The following is a 19883-nucleotide window of genomic DNA, read 5'->3' as shown; positions in this document are numbered from 1 at the left end:
CATCTGGTGTTGGGCCCGGATGTTTGCAGTTTGTTTTTGTTCTTTGGAAGTCACGAGTTCGGTGACTCCTCCTTCGGTCCGTACTGCGCATGGGCTTCGGCTCCATCCTCAGATTGTTTTTCGCCAACAGGGAAATGATGGAGCGTAGTAATAACAGTGAGAAACCCATGTGTGTTGTATCTAAATAAGATGGACTGGAACGGATACAGGTAGCCGGGGAGGCGGGTGGGCGTGTACAACTCTGCAGCTCTACATGCCAAGAACAGATGCATACTGGTAAGTAGCATATTCCGTTCGAGGCATATGAGCTGCAGATTGTACACTTAGCATAGATTATATAGCAGTACCCAACCTTAGCGGCGACCACCGGTATCCGTTGCAGTGGTTTGAAAAAGTGTCTTTAGTACAGCCTGGCCCACCCTAGCTTGCTGCTTGGAATGCACATCTACACAGTAATGTTTTGTGAAGGTGTGCGGTGTCGACCATGTGGCTGCTTTGCAGATGTCATCTAAGGGTATGTTCCCTAGAAAAGCCATCAAAGCCCCTAACTTTCTTGTAGAGTGGGCTTTAGGCGGAACAGATAATGTTCTTTTTGCCTTTTGATAGCAAATTTGTATGCACTTTACAATCCACCTAGCTATCCCTGATTTAGAGATGGGGTTGCCTTTATGTGGGGTTGCCTTTATGTGGTGGAGAGAAGGAAACGAACAATTGTTTAATCTTCCTGAAGGGTTGCGTTCTTTGTATGTAGTACAGCAAAGCCCTTTTAACATCGAGTGTGTGTAAGGCCCTCTCTGCAACAGATTGAGGTTGCGAGAAGAAGACCGGTAATTCCACCGATTGATTGAGATGGAAGGGGGGAAATGACCTTGGGCAGAAACTTCGGATTTGTGCGAAGTATGACCTTGCTGTGATGTATTTGTAGGAAAGGTTCCTGTATAGTGAACGCTTGTATTTCACCAACCCTTCTAAGGGAAGTGATAGCTACGAGAAAAGCTGTTTTCCAGGTGAGAAACTGTAGCTCACATTTATGCATTGGTTCGAAGGGCAGACCCATTAGCCGTGTAAGAACTAAATTTAGATTCCATACAGGGGAAGGTGATGCCCTGGGAGGAATTACTCGTTTAAGGCCTTCCATAAAGGCTTTAATAGCGGGCACTCTGAGCAGTGATAAATGCTGTCTGTTTTGTAGATAAGCAGCGATCGCTGCTAGGTGTAGGCGTATGGATGAATATGCTAGGTTACACCTGTGAAGATGGAGCAGATAGCATATGATGTGCTGTATGGATGCATCTAAAGGGTTGATTGTATTGTTACGGCAGTAAATTACAAATCTTTTCCACTTTGCGGCATAGCATGCTCTAGTGGTAGGACGTCTGGCTTCCATGATGAGGTTCATGCAATCAGGGGGAAGGTTAAGGTATCCAAATTCTAAGATTTCAGGAGCCAGATCGCAAGGTTGAGCTGAGCTGGGTCCGGGTGCCTGATTTCTCCATGGTTCTGGGTTAGTAGGGATGGGGATAGGTGCAGTTTTTGATGTGGTACCACTGATAGTTGTAGTAGTGTGGTGTACCACGGCTGCCTGGCCCACGTTGGAGCTACTAGAATGAGTGTGAGGGAGTGTTGTTGTAGCTTCCTTACCACTAATGGAATTAGTGGGAGAGGTGGAAAGGCGTATGCAAATCTGCCTGACCAGTTCATCCATATCGCATTGCCCTTGGACAATGGGTGTGGGTATCTGGCGGCAAAGCTTGGGCATTTTTTGTTTTCGTGGGTGGCGAAGAGGTCTATCTGAGGATGCCCCCACTGTTGGAAGAATGGGTGAAGAACTTGTGGATGCAGTTCCCATTCGTGTAGTTGTTGCGTTTGTCTGCTGAGCAGATCTGCCATGGTGTTTTGTACGCCTGGAACGCGCTGTGCCAGGAGAAAGATGTTTTAGGGAATTGCCCATCTCTATATGCTCTGGGCTAAGAGGGAGAGCTGGGGAGAGTGTCCCCCCCCCCCTGTTTTTGGATCTAATACATTGCAGTCATGTTGTCTGTGCGAATGAGGACTGCTTTGCCCGAAATCTGTTTTTGGAAGGATTTTAGGGCTAGAAAGATCGCCAAGAGCTCCAGATGGTTGATGTGGAGCGATTTTTGCTGTGGCGTCGATAGACCTTGCATTGTGAGGTGTAGGAGGTGCGCTCCCCAGCCGGAGAGCGATGCGTCTGCTGTTAGAATCACCTGAGGAACCGGGTCCAGGAACGGCCGCCCTTTGGAAAGGTTTGTGGTGTTCCACCACTGCAGAGAGTGATGTGTGCGGCCGTCCACCAACACCAGATCCGTCAGCTGACCCTGGGCCTGGTTCCACTGTTGTGCTAGGCACTCTTGAAGTGGACGCATGTGGAGTCTTGCATGGGGCACTATGAAAATGCAAGACGCCATCATTCCTATGAGCTTCATAAACACTCTTGCTGGAAGAGAGTGTTGAGGAAGGAATGTTTTGCGTAAGGCTTGAATGCTTGTGATTCTGGCTGAGTTTGGATAGGAAATACCCTTGGAGGTGTCTATAGTGGCCCCGAGATATTGCTTTGTGCGAGATGGTATGAGGTGGGACTTTTGGTAGTTCACCGTGAAGCCTAGCTGGTGGAGCAGTTGGATGGGGCTGTTGGTATGTTGCACACATTGGTGGTAGGACGCGGCTTTTATCAGCCAGTCGTCTAAGTAAGGGAAGACGTGAATATGTTGACGTCTGAGGTGTGCTGCCACTACCGCTAGGCATTTGGTAAACACCCGTGGTGCGGTGGTAACCCCGAAGGGGAGAACCGTGAATTGGTAATGCTGCCCGTCCACCACGAACCTGAGGTACTTCCTGTGAGAGGGGTGTATTGGAATGTGAAAGTATGCGTCTTTCAGATCCAAGGTAGTGAGAAAGTCTCCCTGACAGAGGAGCGGGAGGACTTGTTGTAGGGTGACCATGTGGAAATGGTCTGAATGTATGTAGGCATTTAGAGGCCGGAGGTCCAGAATGGGCCTGAGGGTCCCGTCTTTCTTTGGTATTAAGAAATATAGGGAGTAGACCCCTAGATTTTGCTTATTGACGGGGACCTGCTCTATAGCGTGTTTTTGGAGGAGGGAGAGTACCTCCTGCTTGAGCAGTGTGGAATGTTCTTGAGACATTGGACGGTGCCTTGGTGGGATATTGGGTGGGGTAGATGTTAGCTCGAGACAGTACCCTGACCGAATGATTTGGGTCACCCATTTGTCCGATGTTATGGACTCCCATGTGTGGATAAAGTTTTGTAGTCTGCCCCCGACCGGAGTGGGATGGTCTGGGGGGAGCGGAGGGAAGTCATTGTGCGGGTGGGGTAGCAGATCGGGTGGTGTTAGTTTTGCCCCTGCCCTTATTGTTGTTGCCTCTGTAACCACCCCTTTGGTTGCCCTTTGAAAAGGTATTTTGAGGAGGGGACTTGTAGGAGGTAGAGGCGTTGTCGGTGGAGAAGCCTCTGCCTGTGCCACGAAAGGATGAGCGTCGAAAGGAACGTTTAGAGGCTTGTGTTTGGAGTGCCCCCATAGACTTTGCTGTGTCTGTGTCCTTTTTCATCTTTTCCAACGCTTCGTCTACCTTTGGCCCAAAGAGAGTTTGTTGGTCAAAAGGGTGATTGAGTATGGACGCCTGGACTTCAGGCTTGAACCCTGAGATCCTGAGCCAGGCATGGCGACGAAGCAGGACACTGGTATTTATGGCTCTAGAAGCAGTGTCAGCTGCATAGAGGGCACACTTAATGGAGGTGTTTGTAATTAGTTTACCCCTCCTGTATCAGGTCATGAGCCTTGCGCTTGTGTTTTTCGGGAAGGTGTTGCATAAGAGCCTCAAGTTCGTCGTAGTGTGCTCTGTCATAGCGCGCAAGTAGCGCTTGTGTATTTGCAATGCGCCACATGTTTGCAGCTTGGGAGGCGGTGCGTTTGCCTGACGCGTCTAGAAGTTTGGATTCCTTGTCTGGCGGTGGGGCTTCTCCTGAGGACTGGGAGTTAGCCCGCTTTCTAGCTGTGGAGACAACTAGGGAATCTAAGGGAGCACGACCCTTAATGTATGCAGGGTCTGTGGGTGCCGCCTTGTACTTTTTCTCTATTCTAGGGTTCAGTACCCTGGCCCTGACAGGGTCTTTGAACACCTCTGCAGCATGCTTGGTGACACCCTTAAGCATGGGCAAAATGGACGTGGATTTGTCCTGAATGTCAAATGTGTCCAGTAGGAAGTCGTCTTCCACTGGTTCGCTGTGCATGTCCACCCCATGGTAGTGTGCTGCTCTCTGCACTAAGTGATGAAACCCTAAGGAGTCCTCTGGAGGAGACGGCCTGGATGGGTATAGGTCGTCCTGAGGCATATCAGGAGTTGTGGTAGTCTTCCCATGGGTCTGGGGTCCCCGGTGGAGTGGGGTCCATTGGGGCGTCCGCTGGGTCATAATGTGGGTCCCCGAAGTCCGGATCTGGGGACGGGGTCGGGGAGTGATAAGGTAAGGGTGGCAGAGACCTGGGAGGGGGGGAGGGGGTGGAGGAGGTGGGGGAGGGGGTGGAGGAGGTGGAGGAGGCGGAGGAGGAGGTAGTGGGGAGGGCACTCTGAGGGGAGAAGTGGCAGAGTCCTTCCGTTTGGGTGGTGGAGGAGGAGCCGGAGTGTCAAGGCGTCTTTTCTTGATAATTAAAGTCAATAGCCCAGTCTTTGGATCTTTAGATAGAGTCTTTTGCAAAGGGTCTGGTGTGAACAGAGCCAGTGGCGCCGAATCGTCCGCTGGTGCCGATGGTTTCGGAGCCGAGGGCTTGGATGGTTTCTGTGCGCCATGCTTTTTTGGAGCCTCCGGTTTTTTCGGCGTCGAAGGAGTTTTCGGCGCCGGAGCGTCGGTGCCGACAGATGTGTTTATGTTTGGTCGGCACCGAGAGTCCAGGCTTCGGCACCGGTGGCTTCGGAGTCGAGCTGGGTATCCCTTTCTTCGGTGCCGAATGGTGTTTTTTGGCACCAGGCGTCGGCTGGCTGGAGCCCGAGCTGCCGTGAGACTTGAGGCTTCGACACCGGGCCCGAAGGTGGGGTGATAGAAGCTGTGTGCTTGCTTTTGCCCAGGCCTGCAGGCGAGGGTGTAACCTGAGTCTCTTTGGTTTTGGGCGCGGGGGTGGGAGGGGGTACAGTACTCACGACCCGCTGCGCCGGTGTGATGTCCTCCACGTCGGAGTCGTCGGCCTCGGAAGCGCTGACGACGACGTCCTCCTGCTGGGTGTGTAGTTGCCCCGAAGCTTCGGCGTCGTCTCCGAAGATGTCCGGTGGAGCCGCGGTCGAGGAGTGCGCCATGGTGCGTCGAGCTCTTCGATCCCGGATGGTCTTTGTTGATCGAAAAGACTTACAGGCGGGGCAGTCTCTGGCCTCGTGTTCTGGAGAGAGGCAAAGGTTACACACCTGATGGAGGTCGGTGTGGGGAAATTTAGACCCACATTTTGGGCACTTTTTGAACGGAGTCCTTTCCATCGGCCGGGACCGGAGTCGAGGAAGGCCCGAAGGCCGGTGCCGATGTATGGGATGGAGAAAAGTGCCGCTTCGAGAGATGAAGATGATGAAGAAACGAGGATTTTCCGTCGAGGCTGGAACCATAGAAGTTCGAAGCCGGAGCACGAAGTATCACATCCGAGCCCGATGGCGGAAAAAAACAATCTGAGGATGGAGCCGAAGCCCATGCGCAGTACGGACCGAAGGAGGAGTCACCGAACTCGTGACTTCCAAAGACTGTCCAAAGAACAAAAACAAACTGCAAACATCCGGGCCCAACACCTGATGGCGATCTATGCTAAGTGTACAATCTGCAGCTCATATGCCTCGAACATATATAAACCATACCCCCCCCAACCCTCACCGCACGAGCTACGGCCACTCCCACACAATCAAAGAGAAAGAGCTCCTCTTCTGAATTTTGCAGTATATGAAAAGGCAACAGGCTAGAGATTAAATATTTTGTGGGGATTTTTTGTGTTTTTTTCTAAGCACATGGTCAAACACTAAAAGCTTACCAAATGTCTTTTATCAAAACCTAAATATTTAGTTAATGCACCTAAACTTCAGTACATCAGCAGCTGTTATTTTAGATCACTGCCCGCTTAATCAGCCCAACATCCTTTCAACCCAATTTAACAGGCACCGTTCAATATAGTAATCGTAACATCAACTAGAACAGCAGTGTGATATGAAATAGCAAGACTGCAGCAGCAAGTGCTTGGTTTGTCAATCGCCTTTGTGAAAGATTTCCACATGCATCCTTGCTTTTGGTGGTCATGAAAGAAAATGCTCTCCAAACTCTAGATCTTAAAATTACTGATTTCCTGGTGCCCTTTTTTTAAAAAAAATTATTTTTTATAAACATTCCCTGAATAGACTGAATCCTGGACGTAGAAAAGTTCTCTTCGCTAAGCAAAAGAATGCACAACGTTCTTGATTAAGATAGTATGTTTAACATGGCTGACAAAAAGATAAAGAAATCTATCCAGTTTGACTTGAACTAAAGATTCACCAACTTGATTAAAAGTAACATCAACAAATTGCTGAAACTTGATGAATTGGTAGAGGAAAATATAGCACACAAGCTAGTGTTATTGAATCTCAAACAAGTCCTAAATCAAAACAAAAAGTAAATAAATCTAAATTCTTAAAATTAAATGAATTTTAAATTAGTACTAGTCCCCCTTTTTCTGATCAGAGTTGCATCTGCAAGGATGGATGATGGGAGATAGCGTGGGTAAAGGGAGGAGGTGGTGGAGATAAACAGTGGAAAGGAAGCACTGTAAATAAAACTCTATGGGTACTAAAGAAATTAGGAAAACATGCTAACACATTAATAGGACTACTGCACAGCAAGAAATGTTATCCTGCACAAAAAAGCACCTTTCAATTTGTAGTTTCAGAGCAGAATATACACTTATTTTTTAAATGTAAATGTTGTGAATATAGGTCACCGGAGTTTACCTTGGACTTCTTTCATCAGGGGATGACAGTTAATCAAAAAGGAACGAAGAAATGTCATCTCTAGTCTGTGAAAGAGATTGCTTCTCTATTTTGCACAACATTGCAGGCCCTGCTGAATCAAACATGAGAAACAAGGGCAAGTAAAGAAATAAAACCCATAACCCACCTCAAATAAATAAAAAAAATTAAAGACTCCCGAGTTATGTCGATCCTGACAAGGGTCAACAACCGATCAAAAAATAAAACCCTCTGGCCACTTGGTAAAATCAAGTGTTCACAAACAGCAAGCAACGCATTAGACAATATGGGGAGAAATGGTGCAGATCTAAACAAGACAGAAGGCCAAAGAAAAACATGTGATCGATTTGCATGCAGACAATCTCTGCAGGCAAAAACACTTTCTACGCCATCTTAAACAACAAGTGAGATACGAAGCAGGAATCTATAGTTAAATAAAACACGATAAAAGGGTGTTGCAAATATTGCGCTAAAATGTTCCTCCTAGGTACTGCTGACAATATGACAAGAAATTATGTTATATAGTCTATTGATATGCTTTAGATTGGCCATGGAGGCCTAGAAAGACTTGCTATTGCCAAGTTGCGAGGCCTGAGCTAGTGCTACCCACTGTGCTTTAACAACCTCCGGTCATCGCTTGTCAGTGGTTATTTTGTATTGTTTGCGCAGAAGAGCCACTAAGGCAGAGTGTCTAGGGTTGGAAACTAATGCCAGCCGAATGGACCCATTTGTTTCCGAACAGTCAGAGTTGAACAATCTGGGAGTATCAGACATAGGCTTAGCAGGTTTCAGGAGTGCCTTCCTAATCCCAGTGCAAAGGTTAGTGAAAGCTTCCACCACCGTGAGCCTTGAACAGACACAAATTTACCAGCTCCATGTTAGATTCAATTATCTTTTACAGATTGAATTGGGTTGCACAATCTCCAGACCAATCTCTAAAGATCGGTGCTAGGTTGCAAGTTATATGCGCCTATTTCCTGCCTAAACTTTCCCTTGAGATGCAGCTAGTGTGGCTTCAATGGAGTTGTGGTCACTATAGCTTGAGGAGATGACCATACCATGTAAAAAAAAAAAATAGGTCCCCTGGATTACAGGTAAAAAACCTTTTTTTTTCTTCAAAAGACAGTCTATTGTTGATGATCTGTCATGCCCCTTAAAAGTGTGAACCTCGCTGCTAGAAGAGCCCGAAATAGCCAGCACGGTTACCAAATCAAGTGGGGCAAGAAAATAACGGAATTTTGCATTCCAAGGGTCAGTGCTAACTAAGGAACAGAGTTCAGAATATTGGTTCACATATTTAGTAGGCAGCCCCACATTAAAGTCGCCAGCCAAACAGATACAGCAGAAGCCCTAAGCAGGCCAAGTTACCTGCTATTTCGGAAATAGTTTTAAATAATGGGTGAAACTTAGTATTGGGAGTATCACTAAAATCATTATTATAAAAATTCACAATAAGCAGAGAGTCAAAGCTATTTCAACTACTATGATTTGAAAGCCTCTGTTACTATACTCTATGGTTTTGACGTGCCCACCTAGTGCAGTAGTCACCCAGTATCTCGAGCCGTTCTACACACTCAGAGGCTTACGTTTCTCATCATGGATTTTAACCACATGCACAAAAATTCAGATAAAGGGTAATCAAGAAACAAAAAGTCCCCAGTCTGAGAAGTCGTAGATTGGTTGGTATAGACTTTGAGATTCGGATTGAGGTTCAGATGCTGTGGAAGGCTGAATCCAAGAAAGCAATTGATTGTTAATATGCAGGTTGGGCGGGGGGGGGGGGGGGGGGGGCATGGGGACTGTTTTAGCTTCACAGCCACTGATCTTCCCAGTTCACTTTTACGCTAAAAAGCAGAGGCGGAAGCAGTCTGCATGGGAGGAGAGCTGTCCTGCTCAGACACAGGCTCAGCAATAACATCCAGATCACTGCAATTATCAGGACAAGCTGTTGCCAGCTGGTACTTAGACCACTTCTCAGGCAGAAGGCTATTTACTGGAATATTGCCATTTACAGAAACTGCCGGTAACACCCCAAGATCCAGAGACAGTCTGCGCTCTGTCAAATCAATCTAAATAGTGATAACCCTTTCCAACATGAGGTTGATAGACACAGAGGGGCATGCTGTAACAATTCTCTCATCAACTTTGTGCTTCCCCATTGTGGTTACAGTGGATACGTAAAAATGTCTCACCTTTCACAAAAAGATACTCCCTGTGTAAACAAAATGGAGGACTCCTTGAGGTTGCAGATCAAAGAGAGAGGGCCCAGCCCAGCCTCATATCTTAGTTTTACAATGACAACCCACACCACAACGGCATCCTTTTTAGATGTTATCATAACAAAAAAATGATAACACTGGAAAGTACCCTCTACACAAAACCTACGAATCGAAACAGTTTAATCCAACGGCGCCTATTCACGCGCTCCAAGAGAAAATCTTCCAGTGGGACAGTTCCTTCGCATCAGAAGGAATTGTTCAGACCAGTACAGCTTCAAAGAGGAATCGGAGAAACTCGCTACGCAACTACAGGAAAAGGTATACCCAAAAAGAATCATGGAACAGGCCCAGAAACGTGCTCGGAACACTCCCTGGTCGGCTTTACTTGAAACCAATGTGAAGGAGGAATCCAACTCACTCATATGTGTCACCACATACAACTGGTCTTCAAAGACCATTAAAACAAGCATTTACAATGCAATGGTCTCGGCATTGTTAAAGTTAGAGCTATTGTCATTGCTCCTGACATTGTTTTTTGTTTTTTAAATATTTCAAGAAACTGCATTGTTATTTACAATGTCAATAGCTTAATCACTCTCAAATGCGAGACATATTGCATTTGCACTCACACACAGCGACACACACAAAGCCACCCACACACACAGAGCCACTCACATCGCCACGCCATATGCCTCTCCTACTCCTGCTCTTCCTCTTTTACCTCACCTGATTGTGCCCGCAAGAGCCTTATCTGTTTGCGAGTTGCTGCTCTCCTCGCTGCCAGATGTTCCTACCTGCCCCTCCCATGCCCACATGTTTGTTGTCACTAGCCCTGCGGATTGTGGAAAGCCCTCTGACTACCCTCCTACCTACTCTCACGTGACCAGCCCTCTGCCCACCCTCCTACCCACTCTCACGTGACCACCCCTTCAGAACCCAGTTTGTGCGCCCAGGTTTCGAGTCACATAGCAAGGGTGACACGAACGATAGCTTAAGTGAAGAAGAATTGTCCCTTCAAATCACAATTTCACACAGCGTTTTTTGTTATATAGCGCAAACACGACCTGAAGGAATCAGGGCGCTTTACATATGATCACCAGTTGCTTTACACACGGACTCACTCATTTTGTTATGCACAGGCAGATTAAGTGATTTGCCCAGAATCACAGGCTGTTGAGCGTACCTACCGAGACTCGATCCCTGTTCCACAGCTTCGAGGTTGACCGCTGTAGCGCTTACTCCACATCCATGCATCCATGGTAGGGGCATGGAACGCCCCCGTACTCCAGGGTCCCACTGCTACTGCAGATGCTGCGCCATTGATAGCTGTGCCTATGCATTTGTATCAAGTTTTTGCCCCATCCTCTTCTTGAACCCTCAGCTGAGAGCACTGTGGTGCCCACAATTCCGTCCTGCCCCCGCTTACACTCCCTGATGGTCCTCCTCATCCGACCCCTCCAGAGGGAGTCCTGTTTGCCTCACCTGCCCCTAGAAGTCGACCCTTTTAAACCCCCAACAACACTTTTGCCCCCCCCCCGCCCTCCTCACATGCTTGTCGGGCAGCCCTCTTAATTCCCATACCAGGGCCAGCAGCAGGCCCGGGCCCTCCATATACTCCTGCCAAGATCAGACCAAATCCCACTCCACGGTGTGAAAGGTATAAAAACACGCCCCCTCCCCCCCAACAAAATAGCGGGAATGTGTGGTGAGCAGTTTCTCCGCATGGCAATATATTTTTACCAGAGTAGAAAAAGAAAAGATAAAACTTAAACTCATTTGCTGTAGGTGTTACTGCTTGCACATACATTTTAGATGAAAATTCTCACATGAAAGAATGGAATTCTCTATTACAGCGGTACAAACCTCCTGCTTCATGTTTCCAGACTTTACTTGGAAATGTATGATTTCCAAGAACTCAGAAATATGCATCCATGCCAAGACGGAAACCTGCAGGTGCCGATTTATTTATTTATTTATTTTGTTTGGGGTGGGTGCGGGGGAGGACGGAACGTGTTCATTTGAAAAACCATTAGAGGCAGCCGTCCCGCTGAGAAAGATGAGGCTAGATAGCCCGTGCCCATGCTCGGGAGGGGGTGGGGGTGGGGGGGCTAGTGGTGGAGGAGAAAGGGAGATTGAAGTCGGTGCCCGGGAGGGTGAGAGACAGGCGGTTAGGGACAGAGGGAACCAGTCACAGCGGAGGAAAAGGGTGCTGGGAGGTAGTGCTGAAGTGATCGGGGAAAGGCTAGCCATAGAAGGGAGAGCCCGTGCTGGGAGACGGTCGAGGAATGGACAGCAAACCACGGAGGAGGGCTGGTGAACGCGAGCTTGAGCGGCATGCGATTCCTCCTCCCCCTAAGCGTGTTCATCTGCCACGAGCGTTGTTGGCGGAACGAGTAGTGAGCAGAACCATACTGGCGACCTTTCACGAGACCTATGTCATGGGGGTATCGCGCGACTGAAAATTTGAGACGGAGCTGTAAAAGCTTGGTCCTGCCTGGCAACACCGGTCTGGCGGGTCTCTTGTAATGCGAGAGACGTTTTGGATGTACGTGTCGTTGGGTGTGCGCCGCCTGCTGTTGAGATACGTCGGTCGTTGCGTCCGCCTTAACGTGAAAGCCATTTCAGAGAGCCATGAACACCGAATGCTCCGTTCCCAGTCCCGCGGCGCACGAAATGGCTGAACCTTCGAAAGCAAAAAAAAAAAAAAAAAACACGCCCACCAGCGAAAAAAGGGCCGGGCTGCGATAATTAGAAAAGTTGCAAAACACGCCCCCGAATCCGAAAAGGACGGGGCCTGTTCGGAGTGACGGACCTCTTCTCCAATGGCTGGCCAGCATTCAAGAGGCCAGCCAATGGAGAAGAGTGGAGAAGAGAGGCAGGTTCAAGCCCCTCTTCTCCAAGTCATTATATCTCGCGAGCGAGACTGCGCAAGCGCAGCCTTCGCTAGCCGAGACCTAAAAACATAATAAATAGAAAATGGCACATTCGCCCCTCAACCAACTGTCTTACAAAAAAAACCTTTGTTCTCTTTTAAACTAACTAGGCGCATTCGGGGCATGCTGGTACACAGCAACAGCTGGAAAGGCCAACATAGCAAAGGACCCTATGGGACCAACCACAAGTAAAAGGATACTACCCCTGTGGCTCCTGCACAGTATGTAGTTAAAAAGATTTTTCTCTTTGGACTAGTATAAAAAATTGCACCCTAGATAATCCACTTATACCATTCTGCCAAATACACACCATCACACTCTATATTATCACCCCAATACCAACGGGTGAGTGGCTTCACACTATGATAATTTTGAGTTGCAGTACGATTGTGATAATCATATGTAGAGACCTCATGCACAGATGTACGATTAAAACAGGATACAGTTTTTAATGGTCTACATATCTTATGTGAGTGATGTAAATATGTTAAATATACATCACGGACTACCGATAATATGTGTTATAAGTCCGCTAAGTTGATAGAAAAACCCTCACAAGAGAAGCACGAATGTAGTGTAATCACAACCATAAGTGTTGATTGAGATGGAATGGGAAACAACAATTTCCTATGTCACTATAGTATGAGCATGCATTGGGTGATGCATGCCTTTATACAGAATCTCGCATTGGGATTCCACATGAGGCATGGACCAGTTACAAAATACGAAACTGGCACACATGATTACAGTTACCAATATGATCCATTTTAAATTTCAGGTTGGACCTAGAAAAGAAACAACAAAGTAGAGGGCAAGTATAAACCTGTATTTGGTGCACGCAGGTACCTGCACGTTGGTTTGTATAAAGTTCTGAAAGTATCTTGAACTTTACACACCAGGGAGGAGAGACTGGTCACATGATAAAAGCCCAGACTCTTTAGGGCCGTAGAGTAGGGCTGCAACATGTTGGTTTTAGAGTCCTAGGACCATCATATCCTCAATACCCTACATTTCTCTTTTTAATATCCCCACCAACTCCACCAATAAAGGGATAGCTTGGAATAGTTTGGAGGACTTTTAATCTTTATGCCCCCTGGTCTACTTCTCTTAAGTGCTCCCTGAAAAACAGTCGAGCCCACCCTGGCCTTTAGGAGACAGGGTGAACCCGATGATGAAGCATGACACTATTAGAGTGGGTGAGGGTTATATAAAGAAAAGGAATTCTTTCCTTTCCCACCTCTGAACAGACGGTGTACCACCTAAAGAGATTAGTGCCCCGCGTGTTAGACCTATAAAGGGAGGGATACTCTTGTCATAGGTCCGCAGACTGAAGACCTCCGTCTCATTAATACAGAGGCAGCTTCTGGTGGTCTAGGGTCCATTAACCTTAACTACTAACATTTTGCCACCAAATTCTAGATCGGACACACCCAGTTCTCACAGAGGACAGAAGCACCAACTGGTGCATTGCAACCCTGCTCTTCGAGCCATATGAGGTCAACTAATAGGGAATTTAATTAAAACTTTTGGACAGAGCCATAGGGATAGTCTCATTTATTCAGGAGCTTCTGGAGCATTACCATTTTGGTATGTTGAACACGGCCTACTATGAATATCTGAAACCAGGATCAGAAAGTAGATGTTCTATGTAGTGAGACTATAGCTCTTCTACAGTTACCATCCAGGCATTCTCTTGGATTCCTTTATGTCCAGAGGCCAAGAAAATGAAAAAAGTGTGTGAAGACCTAAAAATACCATTTCCATCCTCTCAAGTGGCATAACTGTTTCTTGCATCAGTCTGTGGAAACAGACAGAATTTGGATCTATTAATGCATAGTACCAAGATAACGACAAGCAGTAGCTGTACTGCTTTCAGCTCATTAACTGAATTTGAAATATACATCAGAATGTCATCAGAGCACACCTATACTGTAAGTCGCCCCATGCAATCCAATTCCCTTGCATTCTTGTTCTTTTGGTATGCACTGGGAAACTAATATTTACTAGTGCCCAGTACAAACCTTAATATGGCTTCCTGTTTACCTGTCCAAGTAATGGAGCTAGCCATTACAGGGGCATATCTGCTCATACAGATATGGCCTCACATGTAATATGCACTCTGCCTTAAGGCTGTAAGGCCTGTTGCAGGAGTGAATTACAAATTGGACATGTAGGGTTAGTGGACATGGCACACAGGTGAGTGTCATGTCATCACTTTTTAGAGCACCTTGTCATGCAGCCTGTAGTGGTAGTCTGTATAAGTTTGGTGGTGGGTCCCTTAGAGTGACACAATACACGCTGCAGCTCTTAGGGACCCACTTTAGTATCTATACAAAAGATATCTAGAGGGGGGGGCCTGTTAAGCACTGTGCACCTTTCCGAAGTACACCTATTCTATACAAAACGCTTGGAACAATTTCCTGGAAATGAAGAGATTGTGCGGCCTGGGACTGAAGTACATGCTGCAGTTTCTTGCAAAACTGAAAGTAATAGCAGAGTTCCCACTTCTTCACGGATGCAGGCGTAGTTAATAAATAAATTGCTGATAACCAGACTAAATCTAGAGTGGGACAGGATGAGGACTGCAATGGAGAGAAATGAACAGTGGAAAACAAGAAAATGTGCTGGTAGAAACTGAAGTAACCCACAGCTGCTCAGGTGGCAGCCAGTAAAGCAGGGGCAAAATAAACTTGAAACCACCTGGCAACGTCCGAGATTAAGCTGGGGACACAACAAATGAAGCAGATTCAGGAGCAGAGCTGCTGAAGAGCTCAACTGTGAATCCATGGATAGCAGAAGACCTGATGTAACCTAGGAGGGTCATATTAAAATAAAAAACTAGGTAGGCCCTATGAAAACATTGCTTTCCATTGCAGTTAGATTGCCTAATAGAGAGATATCATGATTGGCAAACCCAGTACCCATGCAGTATTCAAGGGCTGATAGTGGTGAGCTGAACCCATTGACGGCTGGCCTAGAAGCTTTAGGTAGTTACTTTGCTTCTACTCCAGTACAGAGCACAACAGACCTAAAAAGTGTTAAGTTTTCCTGAGATGAAGTTGGAAAACCAACAGTTGACTGTCCCTCACCTGCTAGTCTGGTTGGGGCACTTATCCAGAATCCCCAACACCCGTGCAGCCGATCTGAACGCTGCCACGGGGTAGGAAATCGCCATCACCGCCATCAGCGAGCGAGCCTGCTCACAGGCCACGCCCACTTCATCAGGCCACGCCCACTTCCCTGGCCCACACCCCCCTTGACTACTTAAAAGCGCTGACGCTCAGCCTTCTCCAGATCCTGTACTCCTGAGGCACAGCCGGGAGCTCTGCTCGAAATCGAACGGTTTTTAAAACTTGTGTGTTAAATTGATTTTAATAATTGCGCACCTCTCCCTCACCTGCTAGTCTGGTTGGGGCACTTATCCAGAATCCCTAACACCCGTGCAGCCGATCTGAACGCTGCCACGGGGTAGGAAATCGCCATCACCGCCATCAGCGAGCGAGCCTGCTCACAGGCCATGCCCACTTCATCAGGCCACGCCCTCTCCCGGCATAAAATCATGTGCAGCACTCGGACGCGCAGCGGACGGGCGCAGCGGGCGCGCCGTCAGCGCGCCGAAAGCACGCCAAAGGCAAGCCCGTCTGGGCCCGTCCGGGCCCGGACGGTCCCAGGCCCAGTCACTATGCCCATTTCTCCCAAGAAATGCCCTGTCTATACCCGAGATAGGCTTTTGGCCCTGAATACGCTAAAACATCCCTCCTGCAATTACACCCTCATGGGCGATAATCCATTTACCGGCTGCAGTCTCTGTAATCCTCCCGGCGCAGATATTGAACGCGGTGGCCTCCAGCTAGGCCTACTCAACTGCAGGTCGCTTGTTAAACACGCCCACGAAATAAACCTCCTGATCTCAAACCACGCCATGGACATTCTGTTTCTCACCGAGACATGGCTCACCCCCAACAACGGCCCTGACATTGTCAACGCGCTCCCTCCGGGCTATCAAATCTGTTCTCTGAATAGACCGCGTGGTAGAGGAGGTGGCCTAGCCATAATATTCAAGGATTCCCTCACCTGCAGAATCTTAGATGGCAACATCAAAGACTGCGAAAGCTGCCACTTCACCATCCAAATTTCACCAGTAACATCCCTGTCGGGACTGCTTGTATATCGCCCCCCCCGGCCTACTCGCCGAATTCCCCAGCAAGCTCATCGACCATGTCACTCTCGAGTCTACAACTACCTCCAACTACCTCTTGTTAGGGGGGATCTCAATCTTCACTTTCTGGACCCAGTCGACACTCAGGCAGCCGAATTTTTACTGGACATCTCCTCCTCTGGTCTCTGCTTAAAGAACCCACAGGCCACTCACAACAAAGGACAGCTACTTGACCCCATCTTCACAAACATTCAAGACCTTAATATCCGCGCTCACCTCCCTCTTCCCTGGACCGACCATTTCCTGGTCCCCTTCGAATGGCACATCAATATTCCTCCACCCCAACCGCCCAAAATCAGAACTCTTATCAGACGCTGGCACAAACTGGTCCCAGAAGAATGGGCAGCCAAACTTAGGGAAGATATCCCCCCTCCCTCCCAAAACACCATTACAGCCGACACTGAATTCAATACATGGCTCACCCAATCACTGGATTGCCTCCTACCGAGATCCAGCACCCTTAAACGTACCAAGAGAGTTAACCCCTCTCCCTGGTACACCCCCGAATTGAAACTCTTACGGAAGGAATGCAAGAGAAATGAACGCATATGGAGGAAAGACAAGACAGCAGACAAGAAAGGTACGTTCCGTGCTTCCATAAAAACTTACAAACGGGAGCTCCAAAAAACCAAGAGCGTATTCTACGAAGATAGAATTAAAAACTCGCCCTGCTCTGCCCAAGAAACTTTCGCTATTCTTAAAGAACTTCTTCAGGCTCCAGATCCCCCTGCAAAACCCCTGGACCCCAAAGCCGCGGAAAGTAAATGTATTCAACTGGCCACTTTTTTCGACGAGAAAATTCAAAAAATTCTCGCATCCCTACCCCCCACCGGCCATACGGACAGGGACCCTTCTAACTCTCCCCACTGCCACAGTCATTCCACCGATGCCCCCTCACCCCTTCGGCCCAGTATCCACGGAAGAGGTCGCCGCGACGCTGGCCACAATTAAAAGTGGCTCCCCCAGCGACCCTGCTCCGCTTCGTTTCCTGAAAAAAGTGTCCAGCACCATTATCCCTCCTCTCACGTCCCTCATCAATGGCTCCCTCACTCAGGGAGTAGTCCCTCCCAGCTGGAAAGCGGCGGTGGTCAAAGGTCTTTTGAAAAAACCTCACTGGACCCCCAGGACCTAGCCAACTACAGGCCAATCTCCCTCCTCCCCGGAAACAGTAAAATCATGGAGAAGCTAGTGAAAAACTATCACTATTTCTTGAAAGTAACAACATACTCAGGAACTCCCAGACTGGTTTCCGCCCCGGCCAGGGCACTGACACCGCCCTCCTGGCGGCAGTGGAGAAGGCCAGAAGCATTCTGGACACAGGAGGATCAGTGGCAGTGATCCTCCTGGACCTCAGTGCGGCCTTCGACACTGTAAATCACCAGATTTTAATCCAGCGGCTGAGAGACACTGGAGTAAGGGGCACCGCCTTGAAGTGGCTCATGTCTTTTCTAGATGGTCGCTCTTTCCAAGTCTGGGAGAATGACAGCCACTCTTCCGCGATCCCCCTCCGCTGTGGAGTACCGCAGGGCTCATCTCTTAGCCCTACGTTATTCAACGTTTACATGTCTCCGTTGGAGGAATTGGTCACCCCGTTCGGCGTGACGATCATCAATTACGCCGACGATACCCAGCTGGTGGTAACCCTTTCACACCCACACCAAGATCCTTCCGATCTCCACAGCTGTCTCACCGAAATCCACAGCTGGATGAACACCTCAGCGCTGAAACTGAATGGGTCCAAGACCGATATCCTGCTGCTCGGACATAAAGAGCCCTCCCTGCCGCCTAACATCTGGCCCGACTGTTTAGGTGACCCCCCTGCCCCCAAGGAGGAGGTCAAGAGCCTGGGCGTATGGCTCGAAAAGGATCCGAGCTTCAGAACTCAGGCCAAAAAGACAGCAGGAATATGCTTTGGTCTCCTCAGGGCATGTAGGAAGGTCTTCCCTTTGCTTCCCGCCACTTCCCGGAAACTATTGATCCAGGGCCTCATCCTGGCAAGGTTAGATTACTGCAATGCAATCTACCTGGGTGCCCCGGAAGCTACTTTTAATACCCTGCAGAGAATCCAAAACGCCGCTGCCCGACTACCCACTCACACACCAGCCAGATCTTCGGCAAAGCCAGCTTTGAAGCTCCTTCACTGGCTCCCAGTCAGAGAGAGGGTTGCTTTCAAAGCCCTCTGTCTGGCCCACAAACTTCTCCATAACAAAGGCCCACCCATCCTCAATAATTTTATCATACCCCTACAAAGCGACAAGAGCTCTTCGATCCAACGGAGAGAATTTTATCACGGTTCCCAGAGTAAAAAAAAAAAAGCTCGGTCTGGAGGACGCCGCTTCTCGGTCCACACTGCCAAACATTGGAACAGCCTCCCTCGGAGTCTAAGAACCGAACCAAACCTCCTTCAGTTCAGGAAGGCACTGAAAACTCTTCTCTTTCCCGGATTCCTCTTCCTTCCTGCTGCTGTTCCCCCCCGAAGTCAGGTTGAAGCGCTGGGATGCTCCAGGGTTACTACGCGCTCTACAAAAACCTTAAATTAAATTATAACCTAGACGAGCAAATGTTCTATTTTGCTTCGTTTACTTCCCGATCCATTGGGGTGGATAAGAAACCTCAAACACATTGAGAATTACAAAAAAGTGATGGGCGGAATGGTTGAATTGATCTACACCAACAAACTACTTCGCTGAAAACAAAAACGACGATAGAGCACATTAGAACACTATGGGAAGCACTAAAGGGAATGTGCATTAAAACAGTATATGGGGTTCAAACCTGTGCTACATAGGGATTTACAATCATTAAAAACATGATGTGAGCACAAAACCCAATGGTCACAGACTAATCGCAAAAGGATGGGCTACCGGCCTAAACCCGCCATGAAGGAGGTGTCTGAACTATAGGGAGTACACAAATAAAACCCATGCAGAAAGGGATAAAGCAGAAATTATCAGCACAACTATGAGGACAGAAACTGACAGATGCCCAGAAAGGACAAGATGGGCAGGTTAGATATGCTCAGACAACATCTTTTTAAAAACAAATTTGAGTTTCATTAAAGTCACGCAGCAAAACCAAATTACAGTAACAGTACAGGCGTACAAAAGTCATTACACAGATAGTAAAGCAAGATGTATGGCTTGTTACAGTTTATTGCACTGTCAATGATAAACGATGGCACACAGTGCAGATTGTGCAATATTTACATCCAGTACTCAACATTACACACAGTAGTTGATGACTCTACATTGAAAGTCGTTGGTCAATAGTCCGTTAGAGGTATCCAAAAGTCCCTTGGTCTAGATCGGGTGGGGAGTTCCTCCGCATACGTCTTAAGAGCGTTTCTGCAATATGCCATATCCTGAAGCCATTGCCTGCTACTGGGATAGTGCCTACCGCCCCAGCATATGGACACCCTTCTCTTCGCCATAAGCAGTGCTATTACACAAAATTTACGTTTAGTAGATCGTAATCCTGTCACTAGTCCTAGCAAGCATATTCGAGGCATGCATT

The 19883-nt window shown here is 47.9% G+C and overlaps 1 protein-coding gene across 2 annotated transcripts in view; it reads right to left on the bottom strand.

Moving 5' to 3' along the window:
* Nucleotides 1-19883, bottom strand: part of ASH2L (ASH2 like, histone lysine methyltransferase complex subunit) — a 134876-nt gene that overhangs the window by 77014 nt on the left and 37979 nt on the right. The gene's annotated exons all lie outside the window — the stretch shown is intronic.

The sequence above is a fragment of the Triturus cristatus genome, chromosome 11 (genome assembly GCF_964204655.1).
Source record: "Triturus cristatus chromosome 11, aTriCri1.1, whole genome shotgun sequence".
NCBI classification, from domain to species: Eukaryota; Metazoa; Chordata; class Amphibia; order Caudata; family Salamandridae; genus Triturus; species Triturus cristatus.
This window is presented reverse-complemented; position numbering and strand designations above follow the sequence as displayed.